At 39.8% G+C, this 16,016-nt stretch overlaps 1 protein-coding gene across 1 annotated transcript in view; it reads right to left on the bottom strand.

The window, feature by feature from the left end:
* Positions 1-16,016, bottom strand: part of insra (insulin receptor a) — a 46,084-nt gene that overhangs the window by 18,810 nt on the left and 11,258 nt on the right. The gene's annotated exons all lie outside the window — the stretch shown is intronic.

The following is a 16,016-nucleotide window of genomic DNA, read 5'->3' as shown; positions in this document are numbered from 1 at the left end:
GTGTCATGTGAAGGAAAAGGTTTAGTATTACGAGCTCAGTTTGACCTGCGGGAAGGGAAGTACAGGAAAAAGGAGCTTGTCGCCATTCGAACATATCGTTTCAATTCCCCGGTTGTCATGGGTGATTTGAATCAGTCCCTAATGACAGCAACATACTGTATTTTTATATCTTTAATGCCACAGAAATTTCATAGGGCCTTATCGCTCTATCCAAAGGAGAGAAATCCATCCACACGAAACTCGCCATCTGCCCAGAGGACCATCTGCCGTTGGCCAACAAGCATACTGAGTGCAACCAGCAGGCATCCAACACTAAATGACTAAAGACAGACACTTATGCAGAAGTCTTGTGAAAGTGGCACAGAGACGATGGAGAAACATTTGAATCATACAGTAATTTGCAAGTGAGACACATGAAAGATGGCTTTGCTTGGTGTCCTTCTGGTTTTTGTACGGGCCTTGTACATTTGCAGCTCTTTTACTGAAGTAACAAAACAGCACTGTTTACTTGGAAAGAGTTATTACACAAGAACTGCAATACCTGGGGGAACATTCTAATAATACCTCCTGGTGGTAAGTACAACAACATTTGTTTAGAAATAGGAAAATAGAGCACATAGATTAGATCAGAAAATACATAGGACATATTTAGATGTGCAAAACTACATGAGTTTTTCAGATAGATTTGTTTTCATAATTGTGATGGAAATATCATTCCTGTGGTCCCATTGTTATTATTTTATTTAAAAGCTCTGTCCAATCTCATTCAAATCTGAATGTGCGTGTGGGAGAGAAGAAGAGAGCAAGTGGTAATGAGCAGGCGGCACAACATTTGACAGAGGCGCCTCGCAATTCTCTAGAAGAAGAAAGAAAAACCCTGGACAGGCTCATCAATGACCTGAGTATCTTTACTATCTAGGGCAGTAGGGCTCCATCTGATTGGCCAATCATACTGACATGCAGATGTTAATGCATGGTGCATGGAACACCAGTTATTGCACTTCAAGCAGTGTTTGGCAACACGTATATTGCGCATGTTGATATCACGATGACTGTAGATATTTGATATATGGTGCACTGATAAATCATACAACCTCTGAATCATCTAAAGTCGCTGAACATGATTTAAGCACGGGCCTTTTCTAGCAGCATGGACTCAAGCACCTTGTGAGCACACAGAAGACATAAACACTGATAGCAGGAAGATACAATGTTCTGATAGTCACACAAACATACAAAGGTCCACTGATGTTTCTGGGGCATAAACACGTTCAGCTGAGGACAAAGACACAAGTCTGTAGGCTGCCTGCCCATGCATACGTCCATATGCATGTGTGTCTGTCTGTAAATAAACAAGTTACATAACTGACTCTCAGGATTGGCAGGTGTGCGTGTGCGTGTGCGTGCACAGTTCATGTGCATGTTCTTGTCTCACTATAGGTGTGAGGACGAGTGTGCAAGGGTACACAGGGGCTACTCAGAGGTTAATACAGCAAACCGACCCGGGCTGATGACATTAGCTTCTCGTCCACGAGAGCCAGAGTAAGATAGTTCAGCAGCACAGGAGATAATGAGTCGCGGAGGTTAGGGGCAGGTTACAGGTCAGCTCGTAAAAATGTGAGCTTGTATGTGTTTTATTGGCCTGAACAAACATTTAGCCACATGGAGCAAAACCACATTTCATAGTCGGTGCTGTATCTCCAATTATGAGACAATGAATTTCCATAATGTGTTATTCTCTGTAACGCTCTGAAGTCTCTCTTGTTAAGCATGACTCAGTGAGTATGTGTCCAAAACAGCATGGCTTCATTAGTGTCATGAGGTCAGTCCTTGAACGAACAAAACAACAACCTCTCACATTAATGGAGGTAAGCTCCTGAAGCACATGAAGAGAGTTTGTTTGGGGAGGGGAAGCAGCAATATGAGAATGGCAGCGAAATGGGGAAGCTTAAGGGGGCACAGTGCAAGCAAAACAAATGACATAACCACCTTTTTATCTGCGTCAGTCTGCTAGTCCAAATAATCTACCTGACAATGGGATTTACAGAGAACTAGACATCATCTACACACTTAAAAACAAGTAATAATTTTCCTTTCCACCTTCAAAGTTCATTTCAAAAGCTGCCCTTCAACTTCTCCTCAAACGCACATACGCCCACATACGCACGTGCATACACACAAAAGCTTGGCTGTCTGTCCTCGCTGACTCCTGATCCTGCAGCGGGGCTCCATGCCGTAGCACAGGCCCAGCAGCAGATCCACCCTCAGCCTTAGCCAATGTGTTGGCTAGCTGTGGGAGCTAGCCATACAAATGGCCTCTCCCATCTCCAAGGAGGACAGGCACATGCTTTAACCCTTTGTGTCCCTCTGCTCTTCTCGTCTCTCCAAGCCAGCCAGACAGCAGCAGGAGCAGCAATTGAAAAGTATGTTTTAAAAAAAAAAAAAGACACAAAGAGCCACATAGTAACAGGCTGGGGCTGAAGTGAAGTCAGCTGGATTGCAGTGCTCCCTCAGTCTTATCCTGACCATAAATTGGCTGTTTATATACAGATCTGAAGCACAAGCAGCTCTTATTAAGTCTTTTTGGTTGCACATCTATCTTTAGTGGACAGAAGGACAAACAAAGTCTCTATTATAATATTTTTATTCAGTTCTTTTTGAGAGAAATGTCTTCTCTTCTGTGGTAATGGTTGAAACTCCTGTTGAGATCACGTTAAAGACAGTATTGTGCAGAACAGCTTCATACAGTGAGTGATGGATCATGCCTCGTCTTGTCTACAACTCATTAAGGGTTCTTAGAGACTAAACGGCCCCACAGCGACTCAACCAAATTCCATCCAGATCGAGATATGTTTGAACAACTGACGCCTGCGCTTACAAACTGATTTCAATAAGTTTGACATTTATGTACAAATGATCCCAAACACTAGACATTTTCTATCTAAATGGATGCTTATAATTTCTGACTGAGATCCATCAAATTCTTATTCAATAAACAATGATGAATGTATACTGACACTGACAGACATAAATAACTGCATTAGAGCTTATATTCATATTTATTTATTTTAGTCACGTTCCTACCTTTTTTTAAACAACTACTGCAATTTTACACGCTTGTCTCTTGTTTTGTCTCATCTTTTGTACTTAGTCTGTGTAATGCCCTTGATGTTCCGCTGTAACACAATAATTTATATATATAAAAACCAGAGAACTTTATCAATCAATTAAATTACATTAAAACTATTTGGATGATTTAATATTTGCTGGTTCTCAAATGAGGGATTTTCTCTTTTATATGATTTTAAATATATATATTTTTTTAATTTCTATTTTGGGGTGCTGGTTAAACAACAAAAAACACAGAATGGCAATGTAGCACCATTGTTCAGCCAAATGCCATGTGAATGTGATCAGGATTTTACAATTAGCCATTGCTCTTTCCAAACAAACAGCTTCTATCACGTCATCAGGGGGTGTTTACCAATTTGGCACTTTTAATGTTGGATTAATCAACCTTTTAAACCTCTTCGGTGATGCTTTAAAAAAATAGCTTTTAGAAACTGGACAAACCTAGCTACTCTCATTTTATTCAGAGTATTTGTCAAAATAATTGCAAATGTTATCATGTCGAAGTTTAATCTTGTTGTTTTAACAGAGGCACAAGTGTGGGTGTAGCGGCAAAGGTTAATGTGTGTCACTCCAATGGGTAAATCCATTTGAGTGACTGATGTTAAGCTTCAGACATGCACCTGAAAGAACAAGTGGGCAACCACTTTCACAAAGCACCAAAACAAACCACTCACTCACCGTTGAAAAGATTTATACAGCTTTGCCAGCAGCTGACTTGGCCACGTCTGCTTAGTTAAAATCAATGTAGAGTGGAAATCAATCCCAAATTATTCACTGTTAGACATAACAGAGGGTTCTTATATACAAACAGGACGGACCACACTGAGGAAAATAGACTTGTTCCTTGTGTGCTTGTCAGAAATGTTTTCAAGGTTGAGACCCTGAGGGCCTTTGAGTGTGGGGCCACCCCAAGCCACCTCTGATCTCCTGGACGAAGGGGACGCTGAGGAGGCCGCTTGGAGGAGTTTGTCGTTCTTTCATTAAAAACATACAAATCTCTGGTTTCTTTTCTTTAGTATTCATGTCATTATTATTATCATTATAGACGCAGCACGTATTATAGTTCACAAAGGGCAGAGGTCTGGTCCGTGTCATGTATTTTTTAGTTTGAGTTAGATCTTGTCAGCATCTTTAATATTTATCTATTTGTGCAGAGTAAAATCACTTGACAACAATAAATCAATGGGGTTTTTTGGGAGGCAAGTGCCAGGTCAGCAGTTGGACTTAGATTTATTTATGACTGGAAACATCTTTAAAAAAAAATAAAAATAAATAAAAAAGTCTTGAGGCAGAATTTGTGTCTCTGAACCCTTTATCCTTATTACACTGGTTCCTCTGGCATCCTGGTCGAGCCCTGTCTGATCTTTTGTCATGCAGTTTGTGCAAAGTGCAGCAGGATCACATGAAGGCGGAGGAATAAAGGTGCAGAAATGCCTGGCTCTTTATCTCATTAGTGGAGGTTTCACTTGGATGAGGCTACACAATGAGATGCTGAATCCCCAAAGCCTGACACGGACAACAACAACAAACCAACACAACTCCAGGCTCCAGTGTGACAGAGATGAATACACCCTGTCAGGGCGATGCCAGCTTGGAATAGGGAGGTGAAGAAAAAGCTCTGTGCAAACTGCCAGCCAACGCTACTTGTGGGGTGTCGAAAAAGCAGAAAGAATCCACATTACTTGCTAGGAATGACTCACAGATCACCAGAGTTCCATTGTCTGCAGTTCTGGAATCGAACTGAAACCAATACTCAAGAGTTTCCTATTTATGTTCCTTTGACCAACATTAAAATGCACACTGTATTAGTCAAGCAAAGAGGATTAAAGACTGTACTCCAAAACTGAGATTTCTGCCCAAAATTAAGAGCCTCTGTGCTTTTCATTAACCACAATCCTCACTAAAATCATTCTGCGGTGAGTTTTTCCAGGTTCCTTTTAAGGCAGTGATGAAACAACAGCACATTGAGGCATTTTGTGTTGAGATCATATTAGACCCAAGAAAATGCCAAACGGGACTGTGGCGGTGTGCTGGTTGGTAATTAAAATTCCACGGCCATGACCAGGGTGGTATTTAGTTTCTTATGAAGGACAATTTTATGTTGAGGGCCTAGAAGAGAAGAATCTGAGCAGGAACAAACAAAGAGCTTCTGAAAATGGTGATTTGTCAATGTTTCTCCACATCTGATTTTTTTTTACTGACAATATAACAACAGAGCAACACGAGTGCAAAAATAACCAGCCAAAATTGAACTTTGAAGTTTGATATATGATGTAAATGTGACAGGGATCGCTCGGCACTTGCTGCTTGGTACAGCACAACAGCTGACCAGATATTTGGGGATGATGATGTCAGGCAAGAAATATGGAAAAGGCTAAAGTGAAGTAAATCCATACCGGCCTGAGATGATTAGAAATACCCTTTCAACTTCTAAATAATCATTAAAGTCTATCAAATGTCAGGAAAGTTAAAAAAACACATTAATAATAAGTTTCACAGAGGCCAGCGGAACATCTTCAAATTGTTTCTAAGCCCCAAGATATAACGAAACCAAACTTTCCGCCAAGCAAGCAAGTAACACCAAAACCAATATCCAAGAAACAAACAGCGGTTATTGCTCATTGCCCCTTCTGTATATAAACAGTATGACCATATCTAATTCAAGCTTTTAAAATAAATAACAATTTCTGATGTTTGTGCTTTGTAATGGATGAACCAACCAACTTTTAGAATTAGAAACTGAATTTTTTTCCTTCTCTTTATTTAAAGTTCCAAGGTGTTTTTTGACATTTTTGTAAATTTCTCAAGAAATAATCTACAGCCCTTCAAAAAAAAAAAAAAAAAATCAAGGATATTTAGAGGACTGATATCTGTTTGGCAGAATGCACTCTTCTGAGGACCATGTTGGGTTTTCATGCATTCAGTCAACCATCACACGTAATGACTCAGAGTCCTTTATTCTGAATCCTCCACTCTGTATTTTTCTGGTAGATGGTTTTGGAAGTTTAAATACACAGATACACAAATAAAAAACAGATTAACATTACACTGATCTCACAATAGTGATATCGCTGATTGCACAGTACAGTCCCACAAGCCCTAATGTTTGGTTTATCTTCTCTTCATCAGGCTTGTATTTGAGGTTCCTGGAGTGTAACGGAGAGGTTTGTTGATTACTGTCAGTTGCACAACTAATAGATGTTTATGTAGGAGGCAGACCAATAAAAAAATGCTATGGAAAATACGATTTGTGCAAGAACCTGACAATGCCCTGAAACTAGGACTGTGACTTACTGTATCTGCAAACACATGACCACAATTTACATGGTTGAGAAAAGGAAGGAGTAGCGACTAGAAATATGTCTCATTACATGGATATGAAATCTCCTTCGTGAAGATGTTATATTTTCCTCACAGCTTTACCTAAAACCAGTGGATGCAAATATGATCCAGACATCTGAGGCTTTTTTCCTTCGTTCAATTTGAATACAGCAAATAACAGTCAGTCGACACCAGCATTTGTATTTCTCTGTAAAAATACAAGTCCCTGACGGTGCCCTTTTCACTGCATGCATCTACCTCTATTCTTTTAATAAGAATTAGTTGGCGGCAAATGAAGATGGATGGCTGGATAAAATGAGTGCGTGACATTTGAGTCAAGATGTTCACTTTGTCCAGAGCTCCTCTCTGTAGAAGTCGAAATGTTAACTTCTTAATAAAAGCACACCACTAAACACTACGTAACAAATTTGCGTTTTAAAAAAGTCCAAAGTCTATCTAACAAAAATCCTGAATACTTTGTGTGTGGGTCCTGTGGAATTGCCACTCATTACTGTTTTTTGGACGTTTTAAAAACATGTATTTAATTGACAAATCAATAAAAGATAACTGACATATTATGTGATAATGATTAAGTTAGTTGCAGCCATCAAACAAAAAAAAGGGCTGAGATTTATTTATATTTAATATTAATTAATTAATTAATTAATTAATATTGTTCATTTTGTTAAACAAAGAAAAAGGCAAGACAGTCAGGACCAGAAAGGCATAATGTGACATCTACATTTTTCCAATCATGCATGAAAAATCCAGAAGAGCAACATGAATGAATGAAAATGATTTAATCAACTCAATCTGAGGCAAACTTACGTGTTAAAAACAAAAGATGAATATTATGGCCTGGAACTATTTGTCTCGTTTTATTTCCCGGTGTGTCCCTGTCACCTGGTCTGACTCAGCAGCAGCAAGGCTTGGTTGAGGCGACTCGGGTAGCAACAGCAGCCGTAAACAACTTCATTAACCGAGCCCGGCCTCCATTAATAGGACAAAAACACACAAACAACATGGGAAGGCACTTTTTGTTGTTAACGTCACCTGGCCACTGCTATCATCTGAAGGCAGGATATCCGGTTTATCCGTGACTGGAATAGAAATGATAAATATTGTGCAATCACTGATGGGCAATTATACTGCTGTTTGACAGGCAAATGACGCACATCATGGCCTTGAATCTTCATTTCCTTTCAGGGCTCAGTGTCAGGCTGAAACAATGACTACCTCCATGTCATGACATTAAAAGCATTTATGCCATTAATGCAGCATCACACTTTGTCGCTTTTTAAATTTTAACCAACGCTATTAATCTTCTTACTTAGTGTGCAGCTGCCCACAGAAATAAATAATAAATGAAAGCAGGCACAAAGTGTTCACAATAACAGAGTCACATAGGAAGGTCTCCTTAATCCATTTCTATGAGAAAATTGAGTTTCTTTGATGAAGCAAACAAGTTAGAGCCACCAGCGTTAAGTGTTTTTTCTCTGTCATTTCCTTTCATTATTTTGTTATATTTATTTATTTAAGGACAGGAAAAAGCCACAGGTGTCTGCCCTGGATGAAAAATGCCGTTTATTCATGACAATTAGATCCTTAAAGTGGATGTTTTTTATGTAAATCTACAGGTCTTCCAACAACCGGTTGGATGGAAAAAAAAATTGAATCTGAGAAGTACGCTTGATCATTTATAAAAGGGTTTAGGGAACCGATCCTGTTAGAAAACCCTAATTTTAAAAGTGAACTAATTTAGCTTTACACCATAATAAAAATGCAGGACTCACAATATAGACGGCTAAAAGGGATTAAGAACCAGAAATAACTTTTCTCCACAAATCTTTCACCTCAAATACACATATCACTGGCAAAAAAAAGTCTGTTAAGGTACTATCAGTTGCCATGACAATGCAAAATGTAAATACCCAAATCATTTCATATCTTTTTATGTAGTAGAAAAATGACAAAACAAACTGATCTGGATCAAAGCTGTGTGCAACTGGTGAGAGTTAAGATCAAGTAAATATTTCCCCGTTGGTCTGATAAAACTTCAGAATAACAGTAGTAAGATGTTGCAGATCGGCTGTCGATGGTAAGTGTGAGCGCGTACAGTGGTGAAGAAATGCCTGTCGGCCCAGCTTTAACAGATGCTTGAAATGTCTGGGATTCCAAGGGAATGGCTCCAGTAGCTGAACGCCGAGGGTTCGCAGGGTGCAGCTTCATATAAGACTGAATGCCAGAGCTGTTAAGTCAGCTCAAAGGAAAGGACGTGTGTGTGTGTGTGTGTGTGTGTGTGTGTGTAGGGGGGGGGGCAGTATTAGGATAGTAGCATTGCGCTCTACAAACTGTACCATGAAGAGAGAAGACTGTTGAGGTTAGGGAAAAAAAAGTACCTGTTACAAAGCAAACTTTTGTGAGTGAAATTAGGTGAAAACAAGCCATTAATTATTGTCCAACGTCAGGTCTGCTAATTAAGTTACATATAAATATATGTATATAAGATCAAGTATTTATTCGCCATTTTGTCTCAACCACTGTAATCTACAGTCAAACCCCAGAACTGAGTAACCACCACTGTTCTTAGTCTTTAAAAAGGAAACGTAAACATTTTAGTTTGAAATGTTTAAAAACTCGCTGATCATCGACACAATGTGAGGAAATAAGATGTTAATGTATTTAGTTGCTGAAGTTAACATGCTAACCCCGAAAGCAACCCGATATCACGGAATATCACTTTGCACCTCAAGAGGCGCACTGCAGGGGCAACTTTAGTGTCCAGTCTGCCGTCAGTCCAACAGGAAAGAATGAAGAAGTAGCACTGCTCAATGGAAAGAAATGTTTGGCGGCAAAGAAAATAAGTTTATAGAAATAGAGGCAAAAAAAAGTGTTAGTATTGGCGTAGCATTTGATGCTGAAGTCGCAATCCTTCATCTGGACTGGTAAGTAAACAGCTGTTAAGGACGGCTATGTATCACTGTACATGTAGAACCTTTCACTATTTTTGCTTGTTTATCTTTGTGTAGCACTTTTTACAAGCAGAGCTTCGCAGTCACAAAGTTTCACTTACCGCTTTCTGCACCAGATGTAAAAAAGAATAAGCCTGTCTCTGGGGCAAGAAAAGGAACCAAAAAAATGAAAGACAAATGGCTCACAGACGAGTTGAATATTCATCCAGGAGCGTTTTGCACAGTGGAAACAAAAAAAGCACAGGAATTCAAACATAATGTTGGGACTATTATGCCTCTTTCAGAAGAACCCAAGAAAAAATACGATCTAATAAAAACCAACGTCCCGTACCTCGAAATATACACAATGGCCATATGTGACTGTACAGTATTTATTGTTTTTGGATGACATCTGATGTAACGCTGTGAGATCTCTGAATAGATGTTGTGGTCCTGTAATAAAATCACAGCACTCAGTTTTGGAAGACGTGTGACAGGGAATGAATTTTGAACACATGGGTAAAGTAACTTTGTCTTATCTGGGGATTTGAAGACATTTTCATTCAGCAGAACAGCTGTTAACGCTCAGCACGGATGTAACGACTTTCACGAGTCTCCATTTTCTACCACCTTTGCTTTAGTTTGAACACAATAACATTTACTTCTCGCTTCTAGCAAAAGCAAGAAACCGCGCAGCAAGCTTTAAGGTTTAATATATGGACGATAGCGAAAGAATGGAGGCCATGACAAAAATAGAAATGGCAGGAATGATGCATGTGATGGGAGAAGGACGTGGCTCACTTGGCATTCGAACACAGTTTATGTTTTAGAGGCAGTACGACTGTCAATGAGAACATGAAGGTGAAATTTGCAAGCACAAGGCCTTAATCTCGGAGAGACCGCAAAGTGCAGTTCAATTACACCAAAAATGCCACCAATTAACACAAGCTAGTGACGACAATGTAAAAAATATGTGGTTTTGTCACGGCAGGGTTCACTTCCATCCCAAAATAATAAAGTACAGTAACAATATCCTCTTTTTCCCCAAAGACTTTAATAGCAGCTAATTTAGTCCTCTTCCTGCCTCGCTGACCTCCATGGCCCACCCATCAGAATTTTGGTCTCATAAAAGTGTCTGCTGCTACCGAGGCGGCACTCCAGGCCTGGGAGTCCATTCATAACCTCGGAGAGGAAGCAGACCAACAAAGACGGGAAACAATTGAGAAGAGGATTTGGGAAGAACGCTCCGTGAACTTCTACGACTGCCATTGTTCGCAGTGGAAAAGGATCGCGGTGCCACCGGTGATGACCGATGCATGTGGAAGCAGCAGTAAAGTCAACAGAGAGGAGAGTTAAGGTCAATGGCAAGGTGGGACCCCTCCCCTCACCCCTCCTCACCTCCGTCGTGACTGGTGACCTCGTCTTTCCTTCCGATACAGCCTGGGTGAATGACTGATGTGTTCATATCCACGATTACACCCCAGTGTTAGTCCTGTGTTTCCTAGCAGCAAGACTAAACAATAGCTGCAAGCACACACGCACACACACAGGCTATGGCTCTGTGTGATTTATTGTCCATGTCTGCGTTGCCCACGTACACTGACCCTGACACATCTCTCACTCCACCCTGTGATTGGTGGGCAGATATATGTAATGTGAGCCAAGAGGCACTGGATCCTCACCTGACCTGGGTTAAATGTGATTTATAACATAAACCCAATTGAGAACCTGCATCAACCCACAGGCTACAGATGCACACATTCAACAAGTGTGAGGAGTCCCAAACCAGCCAGAGGTGGAGGTGCATGCTAAGATCCCTTCTCCACCTTGGGGCAGCTGATTAAGTATGTAACAGATCTACAGACTAGTGAAAGATGCTGCAGTGCACAGGACGGTCCCTCTTGGGTGTCTCATCATCATCATCTCCGGCAGAAGGAGATAATTAAGATCACTTTTAATAATGTGTGTAAAATACTAGCCTCCTGGGAAATTCAAGCTCATTTACTGTGTAGCGCCCTGAGCGTTGTGAACGGCCTGCAAAAGAAACAGCTCCACAAAGAGAACAAAAACAAACTATCTAGTTAATATTGCAGCATTAATAATACCAGCCATTAAAGAATGATTGAACAGCTGTAGGGACGATATGGCCCGTTTTTATTATTACCACTATCAAGAAGGTTATGTTTTCACCCCTGTCTATTTGCTGATTGGTTGGTTTGTCAGCAGAATTACACAAAACTACTGAACAGGTTTCCATCAAACTTGGTGGAAGGATGGAACATGGAAAGAATCAGATTTATTGAACTGGACCTGTTGGGCCTTGGTGAAGGTATGTAATCTACTCATTAATTATTATTTCACATTTTTGTCACAGATTCCCACCAGTGTAACACTCGAATAACAAAGACCTAATAGTCCACACACAAGATTGCACGAAGTAAAAATAATAAATATAACACCATTGGATTTGGTTTCGCAGGAATCCAACTTGTGTGAAATATAAGAACTGAATAATGACTTCATGCTTGCACTGGGAATTTCCCTCGGCAAGAAGGTGGCCTTACATGTGCAATATTAGGGAGACCCTTGAGAGGGTTTGTGTTTTATGGTCTGGCTGACCATGACCATGAACCATGATTTCTCCAGTTTGGGTCTGGCCAAGTACCACAGTTCCATGGAATTCCCAATTCCTCCCTCCCCTCATTTTCATTTCTTTTGATTTTGTTGCTGTCAACCTCTCTAGAAATTGCCCCAACAAATAATTATAGTAAATACATACAATATATATATACTTAACAATATAAAACAATTTAAGAATAAAAATGTATAAACCGGTGGACATTTTGTCTGTGCTCTTTAGCAGTCAAAAAGAAAATCTCAAATGGAAGCCCCTGCTTTCTTATTGAGTCACAGCCAATATGTTCAGCTGCCAGTCTGTTTTCACAGCTCAGGCTAAGCTGACATCCTAACAGCCCAACAAGCTATGCCACAGAACAGCCATTACCAAAACATAATCAAATGCCCATTATCTTTAAATGAGTGCTGGCAAGAAGTATTTCATTAAACGACTAAACAGTAATATTTCCCTTTGGGGCACATCATAATTTCAACTCAATTTAAAAAAGGAAATAAAGGACTGCTTTGTTTGCCAGCAGATTTGAAAAGCCTGTGTTTATAAAATACTTTTTTTTGAAAAAAAGGTCACAGAATTAGCAATCTGACAACTACTGATTGTTACCGGTAAACCTTTTTCCATTTTTAAAGAATAAGGAATCCTTGATTGCCAGCAAACAGACGCCTACAAAGACGTCCATGCAGACGTGGACATGGACTGATGCTATAACTTTATCTTAACTTCTGTGATTAATATAAATTATTCAGTTGCTTCGACTGAAATAAAGAGCACCTCAGCTAATTTATGATGAAATTTTACATTTTTGCCAAATATTGAGATTATGAAGAGTATAGAGACATACAAGACAAAAAAACATAAAGTACCTCTGAGGCACACAGTAATACATAGTAAATATATATATGAAACCTATTTTGGACTGAATTTGAACAAAAATTCCTAGATTAATTTACAAAAATGACAAATATGCTTCACAGCACGATGCCTTGTATTTGCTGCCATTACAGCTGCTGACATGGTGTGTGTTTGTGTGTGCCTGTAGTAAAATCTAATCAGCTTTGATAATGAGCATCTCCTGCAACCTTGCTTTGCCACTTTACTGAATGGACTCACCCAATTTGGTATAAAAAGGAGGGGGAAATTAGTAGTGGCTGCTCTGGGAGAAGCTCAAATTACCCCTGTTAGAGAAGCAGGGAAAGGGAAATGGGTTGTGACTCCAAACATGGGAGCTAAGCCAAGCCTCGTGGTTCTGCAGCTTTGTTTTCTCCTGGTGGACGGGCTACAGAAAGTGCGTGCGACCCACAGTCACCTCTGTCACTTGCGGCACGTAACCACTGCCTATTCTCTGCAGTACATACATTCTAAAGTATTATTGTATCGCCGAGTTTCAAGTTCTCTATTTTAATTATGTCTACTGTTCTATTGACTTTGATATCAAATTATATTTCTGATGTCAAATATAGAATCTATGTTTATATATGCACCTTATTGTGTGACACAGTACTCCAGAGGGCAAGCATATAGTTAGTTTTTGTCTGTGTGTGTATCACATGGAACCATTTTCACCAAACTTGATGGTAATATTACTTGGGAGGGTATCTCCAGATGATCAAAAGTATGGTGCTTAAAAACTATTTTGTATTGAGGAAGTCACAAAGAAGTCAGAAAGTTGCCATGCACAGTTCACAAATGCATGTTTTCATGTATTTTTTCTTCCTCTAGGACTAAAACAAATGACCCAAAGGTTATGTAGATCAAAAAACCTATTCAGATCATTAAATAAAATTACTAATACCAACCAATACAAACAGAATCTTTAGCACAATAACATCACATATTTGGTACCAAGGGTGACTCAATAATACAGTACAATAATAACATTAAAATGTACATGAGACAACATGTCATTTTTCTTGAAGGAGTAAGTCTCATAGGAAGGAGCCTGGGGGTTTGATGACAAAGAGGCAGCGCAGATTTGTTTCTTTCAGGTCAAAAGAGCTATGAGCACCAGGGGCTGTCCTTCAGATGTGCAGAGACTCGGTGGCTCTCAGGGGGATGTGCTCTAAGGGGGAGGGGGAGGAAGAGGGACTTCCTTGTTTACTTGTTTTGTTGTACTGTAATGACAGAAATGGACTGTCAACATTTCTTATGTTATTGTTGTAAATCCATTATTTGTCTTTTGCTAATTCTGTAAATTGTCTAACTATCACCAAAGCATAAATCAGATGGAAAAGTTATGAATGTGTTTGCGATGCATGTTGATTTAACGCCTAAACTTTTGTGCTGATGCTCATAAGTTTCAGTCGGGAGCACATGTGTAACTACTGGAAAAAGTTACTCTGGAGCCCTGTGAAGAAAATTATTACAGTGAGCAGCAGATTAACAGAGAAAAAGTTGCAAGTAGCTTGCTTTAAGAGCTACTGTAGGTCTATAATAAGAACTAAGTAAAAAATCCCAACATCTGAAAGGGACACCGAACGCCTTGCGCTCCGTCCTGTGGTTCGAGCTGGGGCTTGACGGGTCTTTTCATGCTTCAGCGAAAGTAGGCAAAAAACCGCAGGTCCCAGACCACAATACCACAAGCCCTGCCCGTCCCGAATGCAGGCCCATGGCTGAAGACCAGTGCTCGCCAGTCAGCATCTGGTGTTGATTCATCAACAGAATATGGCACACAATTAGGAAATCATATGGTGTGAGACTTTTTATATAACACTTCCGCCTTGAAATTCACCACATCGCCACAATTTGACAGTAGGTCTTCTGAGCCTATTCTGCAAATGTCTTCAAGGATTTGTGATGACTAAGAGAAATCATCTCAAGCCCAGACATTAGTGGAAAAACTATAAAAACACTCTTCAGTGGCAAGAGGACTGAAGAGCATAATAATGGGGCGTGCTCAGCTCTGGAGAAAGTGCATGTAGTCGCCACACCAAACAAACAGCAATGAGAGCTTGAAAAGTCAGACATGTGCAGAGGAACTGCTTCAAAGGAACTGTTAGAGTAATGTGCCGCAGTGTTGCGTAACGGTGCGAGCCAAGGTGTTCACACATCACCCATGCGCAAAATTCTTCTCAGCACTCGAACTTGAACCTTTTTGGCAGTGTGAAATGGGTGGGCTTGTGGCTTTCAAGTAAAAGCCAGAGCATATAGGGAACAGCCCATGTCACTGGAGTTTATTGCTTAGAGCAGAGAATTAGAAATGTGTCATGATGTCCACCATTTTTTGCACACAAGAGGAGCAATGACAGCAGTACGGCCTATTGAGAGTAATTAGTCATAGACTAACTGGTGAGGTGTTGTGTCACATTAGTACAGTTCAAGCTGCGTTGACACAGAACTTGGCCTACTTAACTAAACCTGAACACATGACACAGCCGTGACATTTCAATACTACAACACAACTTCAAAGCTGCAAATTCATCTTTCACTCTGCTGCGAACAAAGAACTATTTTGGTTTGAAACACTGACCCCCATCAGCTTTTATTTGATCCAAATGGAAAGTTGAATTCTGTAAATGTTAGACTGGTTAGACGTGTAGTAAAAGTAAGGGGAATGGAAATAATGACGTGTTGGTGGAAAGCAGCTGGGAAAGAGCTGCACAAGAAGCTGCTTCTAGTCTCCAGCAAAGAATTCATTTGACAATAATGTAATAACAGGGCTTGGATTAGCATTATGAATATTAAATGTTTTTCATTAAAAACATTATAGTAGAATTATGTTATTGACTTTTTTGCATCTGTTTAGACTCAACTTGATTATAATTAAAAACTAAACTATGAGTAACATGAGAATTACTGAATAAAACCCATCTGCTGAAGACTAGAAGCTGCAGTTGAAAGTCTAAGAAAAGCCAGTTAATTGCGGCGTTTCCTATTAATTACCTCGTCCTGATGTAGTGAAATACTTCATTAATTCTCTCTATCTCTCTCACAAACAAAAACATCAGACCTGTCTGTCATAGACACACTGACCATCGGCA

This window comes from Paralichthys olivaceus, chromosome 16, assembly GCF_024713975.1.
Source record: "Paralichthys olivaceus isolate ysfri-2021 chromosome 16, ASM2471397v2, whole genome shotgun sequence".
Classification (NCBI taxonomy): domain Eukaryota; kingdom Metazoa; phylum Chordata; class Actinopteri; order Pleuronectiformes; family Paralichthyidae; genus Paralichthys; species Paralichthys olivaceus.
This window is presented reverse-complemented; position numbering and strand designations above follow the sequence as displayed.